The sequence below is a fragment of the Anser cygnoides genome, chromosome Z (genome assembly GCF_040182565.1).
Source record: "Anser cygnoides isolate HZ-2024a breed goose chromosome Z, Taihu_goose_T2T_genome, whole genome shotgun sequence".
NCBI lineage: Eukaryota > Metazoa > Chordata > Aves > Anseriformes > Anatidae > Anser > Anser cygnoides.
In genome coordinates, this window is record NC_089912.1 from 38,723,706 (window position 1) to 38,735,414 (window position 11,709).

The window sequence follows — 11,709 nt, forward strand, 5'->3', positions numbered from 1 at the left end:
ATCAACAGCGTCAGATAGTAAGTCAAGTATTTATATAACATTTTTTAAGATCTTTGCTACAGCAACTAATCTACCGATTTTAAAAGTAGACAAAACCAATGCATGTTTGAAATTTTTATCATAAGCTATTATTCACAGCATTAATTAAAAAAAAGTCAAAATTTAATTGCTACAAACCTCAATCTAAATAACCAATGAGGATAGAAAAATAAACAGTAATTTGGCACTTAAAAAAAGATACAGCTGCAAAATAATTGGTAAGAGGGACAAAGCATTTACAATGCATTATCTCTACATACAACCCAAAATATGATAAGTTGTTCTTTGAGCCCATTTATTCTTGGATTTGAGACATGCATGCCTATACTTCTCCCATAATCAACGTCATTCTAACTACAATCATATCAGACCAATGAATGCATTAGGGGCATTAACTTGAATATCTGTCCTACCCAAATATTGACTGCCTCTACACTATTAAAAGTCTGGTTCTTTTAAAATTATTTGGGGAAAGGGGAGGAATTAATGAATTAAGAGACCGTGGGTAAATTAGGACTCAATAAGCCTCCTCTAGTCACATGAAAAATGAACAAATAATTTCATTAAAAGTTACTGTAAATATTAACGTTTTGCAAGCTGCTGCATGCCACCAATACAGAGATCCTAAGCCTCTAGTCAAAGTGCAGGAAAAAAAACAAAAAAAAGTCTCTTTACACGCCTGATTCAAAGAAAAACTTACAGACATGGTTAGACAATTTAAATCAGCAGCAGGCAGTTTCACCTTATCTTTGAAATGGAGAAAAAAGAAATGGGACTCGTGGAAAGTGATCTTGTCTTTTATTTGCATCTTGAAAAAAATAAGCAACTAGTCATGAACTGAATTTATCTTACCTATTTTCTTCACCTCCAGCCATTTTAACTTAGCCAAAAGCAGTTCTCATGCAAATACATTAAAGTAATTGTTTACATTGGAACAGTAAGTCACTTAAGTGAAAGCATTTGCAGGTAAGAATGCCAAGACTCTTGCCACAGCAACCAATGATATGTCATTTTTCAGACCAACTGCAGAATATTCACTTTGCTTCTATGGTGTTATTATAAATATCAACCTAAACAGATTATCAGCTTTAAAAGGTGAATAGCTGCAATGACTGTCAAACAATGATTGTCAAAATTGTCATGTGTAGTAATGGCAAGGCACTGAAACCAAAATTCAGCATTATATTAGCAGCTGCAGCTAAATACATTAGTTTTTGTGCGCGTTCCTCCCCCCCACCCTGATAAAATTGGAGGGTCAGGGAAAGAACAGCACTTTAAAATAAAAATTGTTACTTTTAGAAGAGTACTAAAGCTGTAGAAAAAGAATCTCCAATAGTGATCATTTAAATACTTCCATCAACACTGGATAAATGAGCAAGGGAATGATAAGAACTTATTAAATTGTTGATCATACTGTTTTATTTATTTTCTTTGTATGAAAGATTAGAACCCTCAGCACTAGAACACTACATGGTATTTTCTTTGTTTACATACAGATCTTTCAGGTTTTTGGCGGAAAACACACCACATCCTGCAATGGTAGAAGCTGATAGGGAAGACAGCTTGGAAAGAGGAAGGTGGGAAACGATTCTGAAACTAATGGCTTTCCCCAAAAGCAGTGAGGAAATCAAAACAGATTGATCCTCATACAGACCAATTCTCATACTTTTTAATAGGCAGACAAATACACAAAGAGAAAGAGCTAGTTCTGAAACTGCTATCTGCACACTCATTAAGCTAATTAGATCTTGAAGTATTTAAAAGGCTGTAGAACTGTTTCAAGTTGCTCTGTGAAAAGTTATTTACTGAACTGTGGAAGAAGTGTATTTTAAGAGAACACCTGCAAGAATTTGCGTATATGACAGCTTTGCTCAGAAATTAGAAAAACTAATCTAAAAATCAAGGAATCCGCTTAAACTCAGCTGTCAAAAACAGCCTGTAGCTCAGTCTACACTGACTACTCATCCCCCTTTCTAGAGGTGTCTCCCTCCCCTCCCAAAGCAAGGTATCTATTATGTTGGGAATCAACACTCCCTTTGCGAACTTTGGTAGTATTAGGTGTTTGTAAATGCTATCAAAAAGTTATTCACAAATGCAAGACACTATTCAATACAGAAGCAAGTTAATTTTATTTGGGAATTGTACTTCAAAACGTTTTTAAAACCGGAAGCACTGCCTATGAATAGACTTGTTTGGCTTTAAGGAACTGCCTTTACAGACAAGCAAAAACAGCTACCTCCAACATTTAATTCTTGCCCTGTCATAGCAGAAAGGTGAAAAATGAGGGTAAGAAGGAAGCCAAGCTCTTAAGAACAAAGTGACTCCAAAGTACTCTTCATTCCCTACCATACCTTATTTGTCTCACAGAAAACATGCATTCCTTTCTTAGATTTGGATAGTAAGCTCTTGTCAAAAATCCTGTGTTGAAATTACTTTATTGTGTATGTAATTTATTGCACAAATGGAAAAGAAATGAGAAAGCACATTCATCAAGACAGGACTTCAGAGTAAGAACTTGCAGCAGCAGCAACAGGTAGATGTAGATCTTTCTCTTCTTGTTAGCTTGGTAGTCTCTGCAGAAAGCTTTATCTCTGACCTGAAATAGATTAACTAACAAACATATAATTATGCCTTTTTTCCTGAGATTTTACACCAGTCTAGGCACTGATAATAACAAAAAAACCCACCCTTTTTGTGCAATTTTTTGACCTTTAATGCTTGAAACCAGATTGAGTCTATACAACTATCAGACATGGGGAGAAAGAAATCCAGAAAAGGAAAAAGACAGGCATCTTCCAATGAAAACACAAAAGGCAGGGTAACCATCCTCATAAAACCACGACAGGCTTTCTAGAAATCTGTCCTACGGATAGATAGGGTGCACACAAAAATAGGCAATTACTCCTCTGCCTTTTGTCCTGATCCCTGCTATGTGCCCACTCCACTCAAACATGCGGTCTCCGAGCAATGTAGTTAGAGGCCTAAGTATGACTAAATACTGGGATGTTCACACACAAAGAATCTCACCCCACTACTTTTTCTCCTTCAGTTAACTTTTATACACCCAGGGAACCAAGATAAAAGGAACATCTCAAATGAATACTTATCATAGAATCACAGAATATCCCGAGTTGGAAGGGACCCGTAGGGATCATCGAGTCCAACTCCTGGCTCCACACAGGTCTACCCAAAAATTCAGACCATGTGGCTAAGTGCACAGTCCAAATGCTTCTTAAGCTCCGACAGGCTTGGTGCAGTGACTACTTCCCTGGGGAGCCTCTTCCACTGCACGACCAACCTCTCAGTGAAGAGCCTCTTCCTGATATCCAGCCTGAACCTCCCCTGTCGCAGCTTGACATCATTCCCTCAGGTCCTATCGCTTGCCACTAAAGACAACAGATTAGTTCCTGCCCCGCCACTCCCCTCGTGAGGAAGCTGTAGGCCGCAGTGAGGCCTCCCGCTCAGCCTCCTCCTTTCCAGGCTGAACAGGCCAAGTGACCTCAGCTGCTCCTCATACGTCTTCCCCTCTAGGCCTTTCACCATCTTCGTAGCCCTCCTCTGGACACTCTCCAATAGTTTCACGTCCTTTTTGTACTGTGGTGCCCAGAACTGCACACAGTACTCGAGGTGAGGCCACACCAGCGCAGAGTAGAGCGGGACAATCGCTTCCCTCCCATATAAATTCTTCATGCACCTACCCTAAAACTTTTATCTGTAATGCAATGAGTTTCATTCACCATCCCGCTTCCATCATGTTTGCAGCAAGGTTTTACTATTTTAAAGTGTGCTAATAAAGGATGCAAAGTAAAAGTCACGTGTCCCTAGCGATATGAAAAAAATTTGTCTCATGATCCTCGCTATACAAGCCAATACAGCTAAAACTGAGAGTAGGAGTGAACCCCACCCCCAAAACTTAAATTATTAGGCCCGTACATGATCTGGAAGGTTGCTTTCCCTCTCTGCCTTATAGCTAGCAACTGACAATACTCTTTTTGTTTTAAAAAAAAAGAGAGATGCAGAATACTGACAGGCATAATTCACCCCAAGATGTATTCCTGCAGTCAAGGGACTAAAAGAGACTTCTGTCCTTACTCACCCCTAGAAGTCTTTTTCTCCTTCCTTCAGCAGCACACAGAGACTATGACCCTGAGGACAGCCCCTGTGAAAGCTCCATCTATCAACATGACATCAGGCGTGAGCACCCAGTACTCTGGTTCCTTGTTATATCAAACACTTGCATATTCCTTAACTCTAAAAGAACTTATGATACAGATTTTTTTTGAGTTATTTGAATCACAGGAATGACAGACTTTTCTGATAAGCTATTTTTTGAATATACTCTTGTCATAGCATTCAGTTTAACTGATTAAATCTCTCAAAGCTGCAGCTCCACTGATGGCAAAACAACCATTAACAAATTCGTGTGTCATCTTTCAAGATGAAGACAAAGATCTTCCAAAAGCAATTAATGAACAAAAAGTTATTATGCCCATTAATAAAGCTCTCTGCAACTGAAGGATTTTGAAAAGGAAGTAGTAAGTTAATCTCTAATGTACCTGCTCCCATTTCAATTTCACTTTGCTATTCATATAACTGCTTAAAACACTATTATAGAACACAATGGGCAAGCAACTGTCCAGAATTAGAGACATAGCCAACTGCCTTGTGAGTAGAAGATATAAATTACATGACCTACACCCTCCAAGCTTTATTTCAATTATTTGTTTGTATCATTCCTACAAAAAAGACTGTCTACCCTCCAAAGATTTTCACAATGAAAACTGGAGCATATAAATTGAAGACCAGTGACTGTAAGTTACAGACACTGATGAGCGTTGTGCCTGTTCTTCTGCGTATCTGATAGGTACATATTATTGCTTACTGGAGACCTGAGCACTGTGCTGAACTTAAGCAGATGTTATGTTTTTCAAGGTGTTTTTCAGTTTGAAAAATTGCCAAGAGAACTTAACAGAAATGTCACCATGGGAGTATTCCAGAGCATGCTCTCTTCTATACTACTTAAATCACAATACCTAAATTAAATCTAGAATGTTAGAAACTTACGTACTTAAAAACCTCAACTGCAAATATAAGATTATACACCGCATTTAAGCTAATTTTTTCAACACACTGGTGAAGAATTTTGCATGGGGAACATACATACAAATGCAGTAAAATGGGTTTTGCAACACATATAATTGTTTGATTTTAATAAATACCAGACAAGAAGTCAAACAAATCTTCCAGCTTTCACTCACTGAGGGTAAGGGAACATGATCTAGTAAAATTCATTTTTAGATTTAAATTGGATTAATTCAAGGGAAAAAAAGTCTGATTTTTTTTTAAAGGGTGTCAAAGTGTATATATGTAAAATTTTACAGCCTTCAGCATGATCACCATAGATCATCTAGAACAGCTTTCTATGCTTCAGAGCAAGTCAATGAACATTACCATAAAGAAGTATTAGACCACTACTTTTTTTCATTTAACAAATGACTGACCACATCTGTGCAGAGCAGTATCACATAGCAGCAGCACCAATGTTAGACATGAAATTGCCAAGTAATGTTATACTTTACAACTCAGCAGAGTAATCTTAAAACAGGTGAAAGTCACAATCATTCTGTGTTCATTAATTGCTTTGCTGTAACAGGTATCTAGGAAGGAAAAAAAAAAGACAAGTAGCATAATGCATAGAAAAAAACCACTGGAGATGCCCATTCCCAGGGAACTGTCATCTTAACAGGCTACTCCCAAAGTTACATGGTTACTGTGTCAGGGTTGGGAACTCATGGTACAAGACTACCTCTGAACAACTAGGAAAGCTCTTAAACCAAAAGGATGAAAGATCCACCTCTGACCTTAAATGCAGCAACACATTTTACAAGTACACTTTAATTCTCTAGCATTTCCAAACTTGCAGACGTGGTCAGAGACTTCACCAGACTGGCTCCTCTACAGTTTAACACTAAAACAAAGGAAAAAAAACTTGGAAGAAGGATCAAGAATTGTTTTTGTTACTGCAAACTACTAATCACTAGTGATTGAACCCAAGGCTTTTCAATTGGGGTAGCTGGCACAGCCATATGGGGACTACCAGCTGCAAGATGATCAGAAAGTAGTATACACGTACGGCTATGCAAGAAGAAGTGAAAAAGAAAGAGAGAGATGCCTCCAAACGTGGCAAGAGGGCTCAGCAACTGGTTACCATGATAAAAAATATTCTCTCTGTACAAGGCTACTGTAAGTCAGCAATATCAGAATAAACACAAAATTAATAGAGAACACAATAACGGAGTACATAAAATGATACAAGTCTGTTTTGCTCAAACTACCATCTGAAATGAAAAATCTAAAGCTCAACTGTCATTCTGTATAGGTTAATTATTTACTAGATCATTGAAATCCATACAGCTACTGTTAAAATACTTATTGTATCTGACCACTATTTGTAGGTCAAGAACTTGAATATATTATTAGAGCATTCAACGGTAACCAGAACAAATGAACAGCAAAAACAACAAAAAGCAATAACCAAGCAATCAAAAAACCCCTAAGAACTTGACCTTAACAAAAAGGCTATAATGACCTACCTACCTATGCCTGCAGCATATTATCAGTAACAGTTATTCTGCAGACAGAGCTCAAAAAATTAAAAAAAATATATCAAAAAAAGATAGTCCAACATCTCAAACACCTTGCAATAACGGCAAATATCGGAATATAATTAGCTAATATTTAGTCACCACAGTTACTGACTACAACTTCTAACTCAGCAGTTTGTGGAAGCATTACAATAACATTTCCAAGTAAGCATGTCAAACAAGACCTCAAGTAGCATGTATTTACAGCAGTTTTACAACATAGTAACAAACAAAAAAGAGTGCTTCTGCACCTGCAGAAACATATATGGCAACCCAACAGCCAAATTAATACACCTCCTAAATTCTACTTGCCTTCAGCAAATTCACATTTTACGCTATAATAGGAAGTAAAATCCAACCACTACCACACCCTGAAAGAACTGTTTGAATTAAATGTTTTCACCATCACTTGAAAACTGCTTTAATGATGTGGCCTCTTTGTCACTAGAATCAACTGTTCATACATAACTACAAGTTAGTTAACTACTGTGTTTTGAGGAACTCAACACTTATCCATGTCATAGAGATGTGGATGGAAGTGGTCTGAACATTTATACAACATTACAAATTCCTTTAAGTCATGTGGTATGCTGACATCTAAGTAGCATCTGCATAGCAAATGGGACACATCTTGATATACAGAAAGTACTTACAAGGAAAACCAGTATTAAGAAACATCAGCATCTGACTTCCAATCATAAAACTAAAAAACTTGGCAGAGTAGTCAGGCAAGGAAAACGAGAAAAACAAACTATATAAATATATATATCAGTTTTATATATATATATATATATATATAAATTCTCTCACACTGGATATGAGAAACAAGCTATCTGATCATGTTAGAAAAGATAACCCTTCCATAACAATTTTCTCCTTTGGTTCAGCTTCAGTTAACAGCTTCTAAAGATTTTTATTTTTTAATATTTCATCAAATGAGTTTTAGAGTCATTTAAAAAAAAAAAAGAAACACATTCTCATTCCTTACCAGCAGGAAGTCAAGTTTTACCTAATACCTGGGGGAAAAAGAGGGAAGTAAGCAAGGAAAAACAAAATGAAAGCACAAAAAGTTCACAGCAACAGGCCTTAAAGTCTACAAAAACTGGCCTTTTATTTTTGCTTCCTCAAAAATATACTCTTAGTGAGATTCCTTCATTTGCTAAACACTAAGCAAATAAAGTGTTACATTAAGAAAAACACTTTAAAGCAGTTATTGCATCAGCTGGATGTTTACAGATCTCAACATGTCAAAAAGTGAATCTTGGCAATGGATGACACGGGCTAAGAAGTCAATGGAAGAACACATGGATCAAAATAATAGAGGAATTACTGAAGCATGAGATCAACTAGAAGTACTTGTTACCTTCAAGACTTTACATTTTAATTGGTAATTTCACAGACATGTAGAACTGCGTCACGACTTATTTGATTTACTGAAAAATATTTCTTGTAAAAAAAATAGAAGACTATTCATTTCTACGGTAGCCAGCAAACTATCAAAGTTAACTGACTTTTTCCTAAGGCTTATTTCCCAATATGAACAAATGAACAGTTTTGGAAAAGAAGGTTTTACTAATACTTAGTTTTTAATTTGGCTAGAAATAGCCCAGCAATACCCACGGTTACAAAAACACTGGAGTGTCCTCACTTAGAAGCACCAAACGCCCAAAGGTTTGGCAAGTTATTGAACGATTGGCTCATCATGGGACACTTACTAAAGCAACAATATTGATTTCTGACCAGTTCACCAACACAAACAAGACAGAAGAAAAATCTTCCAGGTATCATACAAAAGAACAATTCCAACTTAGAGCAAAGATGCTATAAACAACACAACTTCAGTAAGGCTAACAAAGCATATCTGGATTTTACAGAATAAAACTCATTTCCAGCAACAAAATTAGAATGTACTAGAGTAAGAAACGTGACTAAATGGTTCTTTTCAGTCCACATCCATCCTTAAACAGGTGGGTTGTGGACAGTGTGTTTTTATTTTGTTCATTTTGTTCAGTAGCCTGAAGACCAGGCTTAAGTATCCAAAGGTCTATTCAGATAGAAGAGCTGCATACCTCAGTTTCCTTTTGGTACCATTTCACACTACTACCAGAAGAGCGGTGACTGCAAAATTTGGTGGCTATTGTAATGAACGACAGATTATTTACTACTAGTGAACTATTCTAGTGACTTTACCGAAATTGTTTTCTTGAACAGGTTGTTAAATGTAAAAAAGAGTAACTGACTGCTGCAGGAAACTAATGATATATCAAGTTACAGACTTTTGCTCAGACTTTTCCATCTGAGTATTACAGTTGGCTCAGGAGCCATGACGTAGATACACATTCCAAAATGATCTTGTAACTTGGATGACTCCACTCAAGTTTTACGTTGTTGTAAACTCATTACTACAATTTATTTTCTACTCATGCCCGTTAATCAACGCTTGCTAATATGGATAGAAAAAACAGGTGAAAGGAGTCACAAAATTGAAAAGTATTTATATATGATATTACACTGTAACGCTAGAATTAAGTAACTATGTATCAGTTAAAAGCTGTATGACTATGCCATCTCAGTGCTTCTCTACTAGAAGCTTCCAAAGCCAAATAGACAAAGACGACAGAGCTAACTAGGACGTTCGTTACTTCAGGGCACCGCTAAGGTATTAAGAGAAGCCAGGGCAATCCACACGCATATGCTTTGAATAAATCCCATGTCTTCAACCTTTGAAGAATTAAACGTTTACTACAAGTGACAATAGCACGTCTTGAAAGCAATAGGAGGCATCTATCTCTGCATCATCACCATTCTCCCCTAGAGTTACAACCTAGATATAAATCTGTTCACAGTAGGCCATTTCAGATGTGCCCAGCGAACTACCTTATTTTCGTTTTAGGCCGTAAGAAAGCAATAAAATAAACAATTTCCATCGAAGCCAGAAGGGGGTGCTCTGAATAACTGAGGTTGGGAGGGGTATCAAACTGAACGTTTGCCTTGCGTTATGAGAGGTCAGAAGCATGCTGTCTTGTTTTAGCTCAGGAGCTCAGTTAAGTCACGATGCCATGCCTTTTGAACAAAAAAGGAAGCTGGAAGGCAGGAGTGCTCCTTTTAACAAAAAGGAAATGCTTCAGTTTGCTATTGTCATCACAAGGGCAAATTAATCTGTGATAGAAAACTAGCAACATAAAGACGTGGCAAGCGTTAATTCCAGTTTTGTACCCCATGATCTGCCAGCTATTTGAGATACTGACAAGATGATACAGGGAATGCAACAGAACACAAAAAGCCTGTGCTGCGTTTTTTTTTTTTTTTTTAAATCTGCACAATGCCTGTTCTGACCCAACTAGTTCAGGTCTTTTAAATGTGACTGTGCTGAGTTGATACCTTACGCTGAACTACACCCTGAAACGAAAGAAACGGCCCTCGATCATTCTGCAAGTGTAATACAGTATTTCGTCTGTGCCAGCACTTTGGTGCATCGGCCTCCCCCCACCCAAAAAGAGAAAATGATACGCACATTCCAATCGAGCCTCTCTCAGCGGGGCTCATCCAGCTCTCCCCCTCCCCTCCTGCCCTCCCCCCGGCCTTGCCAGGCTCCCAAACCCCTTCTGATTTTTAGGTTTCATTTTGTGGTAAACAGCAAAACGAAAGGAAAAAACTCCCAAAGCGAGGATCCTTACCCTTGAAATCCCGCCATGCGCGCAATAAGGAGGGTGAATTGTTTTTCCTCCTTTTTTTGGATGGGAGATGAGGGGGGAGGGGGAAGAAACAAAAGCCTAATCGGAGATGAGGCTAAGCGGCGGAGACAGAGGGAGAAGGCGGAGAGCTTGGTGGAGAAGCAGGGCGAGCGTCAGCCATGTTGTGTGTGTGTGTGCGTGTGTTGGTCCAGTATTTACAAACCTGCAGCTGCAGCAGCGCTCGGAGCCTGGGAGCGAGGGGAAGGAAGGGAGGGAGCGAGCAGGGCGAGGAGGGAGGGAGGGAGGGAGGGAGGAGAGAGCGAGAGGCACCGGGAGAGCAAGGGCAGGGAGGGAGGGATGGAGGAGGGGAAAGCGGCGGCAGACAAAGGATCCCCGCACCGCCCGGGCGCAGCGCAGCGCACTCACTCACACACACACACGCTCGGGGCGCCTCGCCCCCGCTACCCCGGGGGCCGCTGCCGTGCGGGCGGCCCCTGGGCGGGCCCCAGCCCGGCGGTGCAATGCAATGGCTCGGCGGCGGAGGGGAAGGGGGGAGCTGGGGGGGAGAAGGGGGGGCGGTGTGCTGAAGGGGGGGGGGGGGGCCGGGCGCCGAGCGGGGCCGCGGAGCGCGGAAGGGTGGCGGTGGTGGTGGTGGTGGGGCCGGGGGCGGAGCGGGGAGGGACGGAGGGAGGAGGGCAGGGTGCGGGCCGCCGCGGGCGCACACATCGCGGCGGCCCCGGGGGAGGGGAAAGGGAGGGAGGGGAGGCGAGGCCGGGCCGGGAGCGGCGGCGGCGGCTCCCTCCCCGCACAGCGACTCCCTCCGGCCCTGGCCGGTACTGGGCCGGGCCCGGCCAAGGGCGGCGCGACGGGCTGCGCTCCCCCCCCGCCTCCCCTCCGCCGCCTCCCCGCTCGCTCACCTGCCGCCGGGGCGGGCGCCCGGGGGTGCCAGGCGGGCGGCCCGGGGGTGCCAGCGCTGCAGCCGCCGCCAGCCGCCGCCGCCGCCGCTGCTGCCGCCCCCCCGCCTCGCCTCGCCGCGCCGTGCCTTGCCGTGCCGCTCAGCTCCTCCGCGGCGGCAGCGGGGACGGCCGCTCCCCTTGTCTCGCTTGCCCCCCGCCGCCGTCGCCGCCGCCGCCTCCTGCTCGCCTCTGCCACATTTGGAGCCCCCTCTGCCTACGCCAGCTCAGCCGCCAGGATAGAGGCCCTCTCACCTTCCTGCCAAATAGTGAGCCAACCGCAGCCAGCCGTTCAAAACACAGGGCCGGGCCCCGCCCTCCGCCGCCGCCCGCCCCCCCCCCACTCGCCCGCCCCGCTTCCGCGCAGGCGCACTGCGCCGCCACAACTGCGACAGGAGC

General features: G+C 41.7%; 1 protein-coding gene across 4 annotated transcripts in view; it reads right to left on the reverse strand.

Moving 5' to 3' along the window:
* Positions 1-11,640, reverse strand: part of SPIN1 (spindlin 1) — a 57,512-nt gene extending 45,872 nt beyond the window's left edge. Inside the window, exon 1 of one of the 4 annotated variants that reach the window (XM_066989077.1) lies at positions 11,566-11,640. The gene's annotated coding sequence lies outside the window, so the exon portion shown is untranslated. The other 3 variants (XM_066989076.1, XM_066989078.1, XM_013195428.3) reach the window with 3 other exon arrangements.
* Between the last annotated feature and the right edge of the window lie 69 nt (positions 11,641-11,709).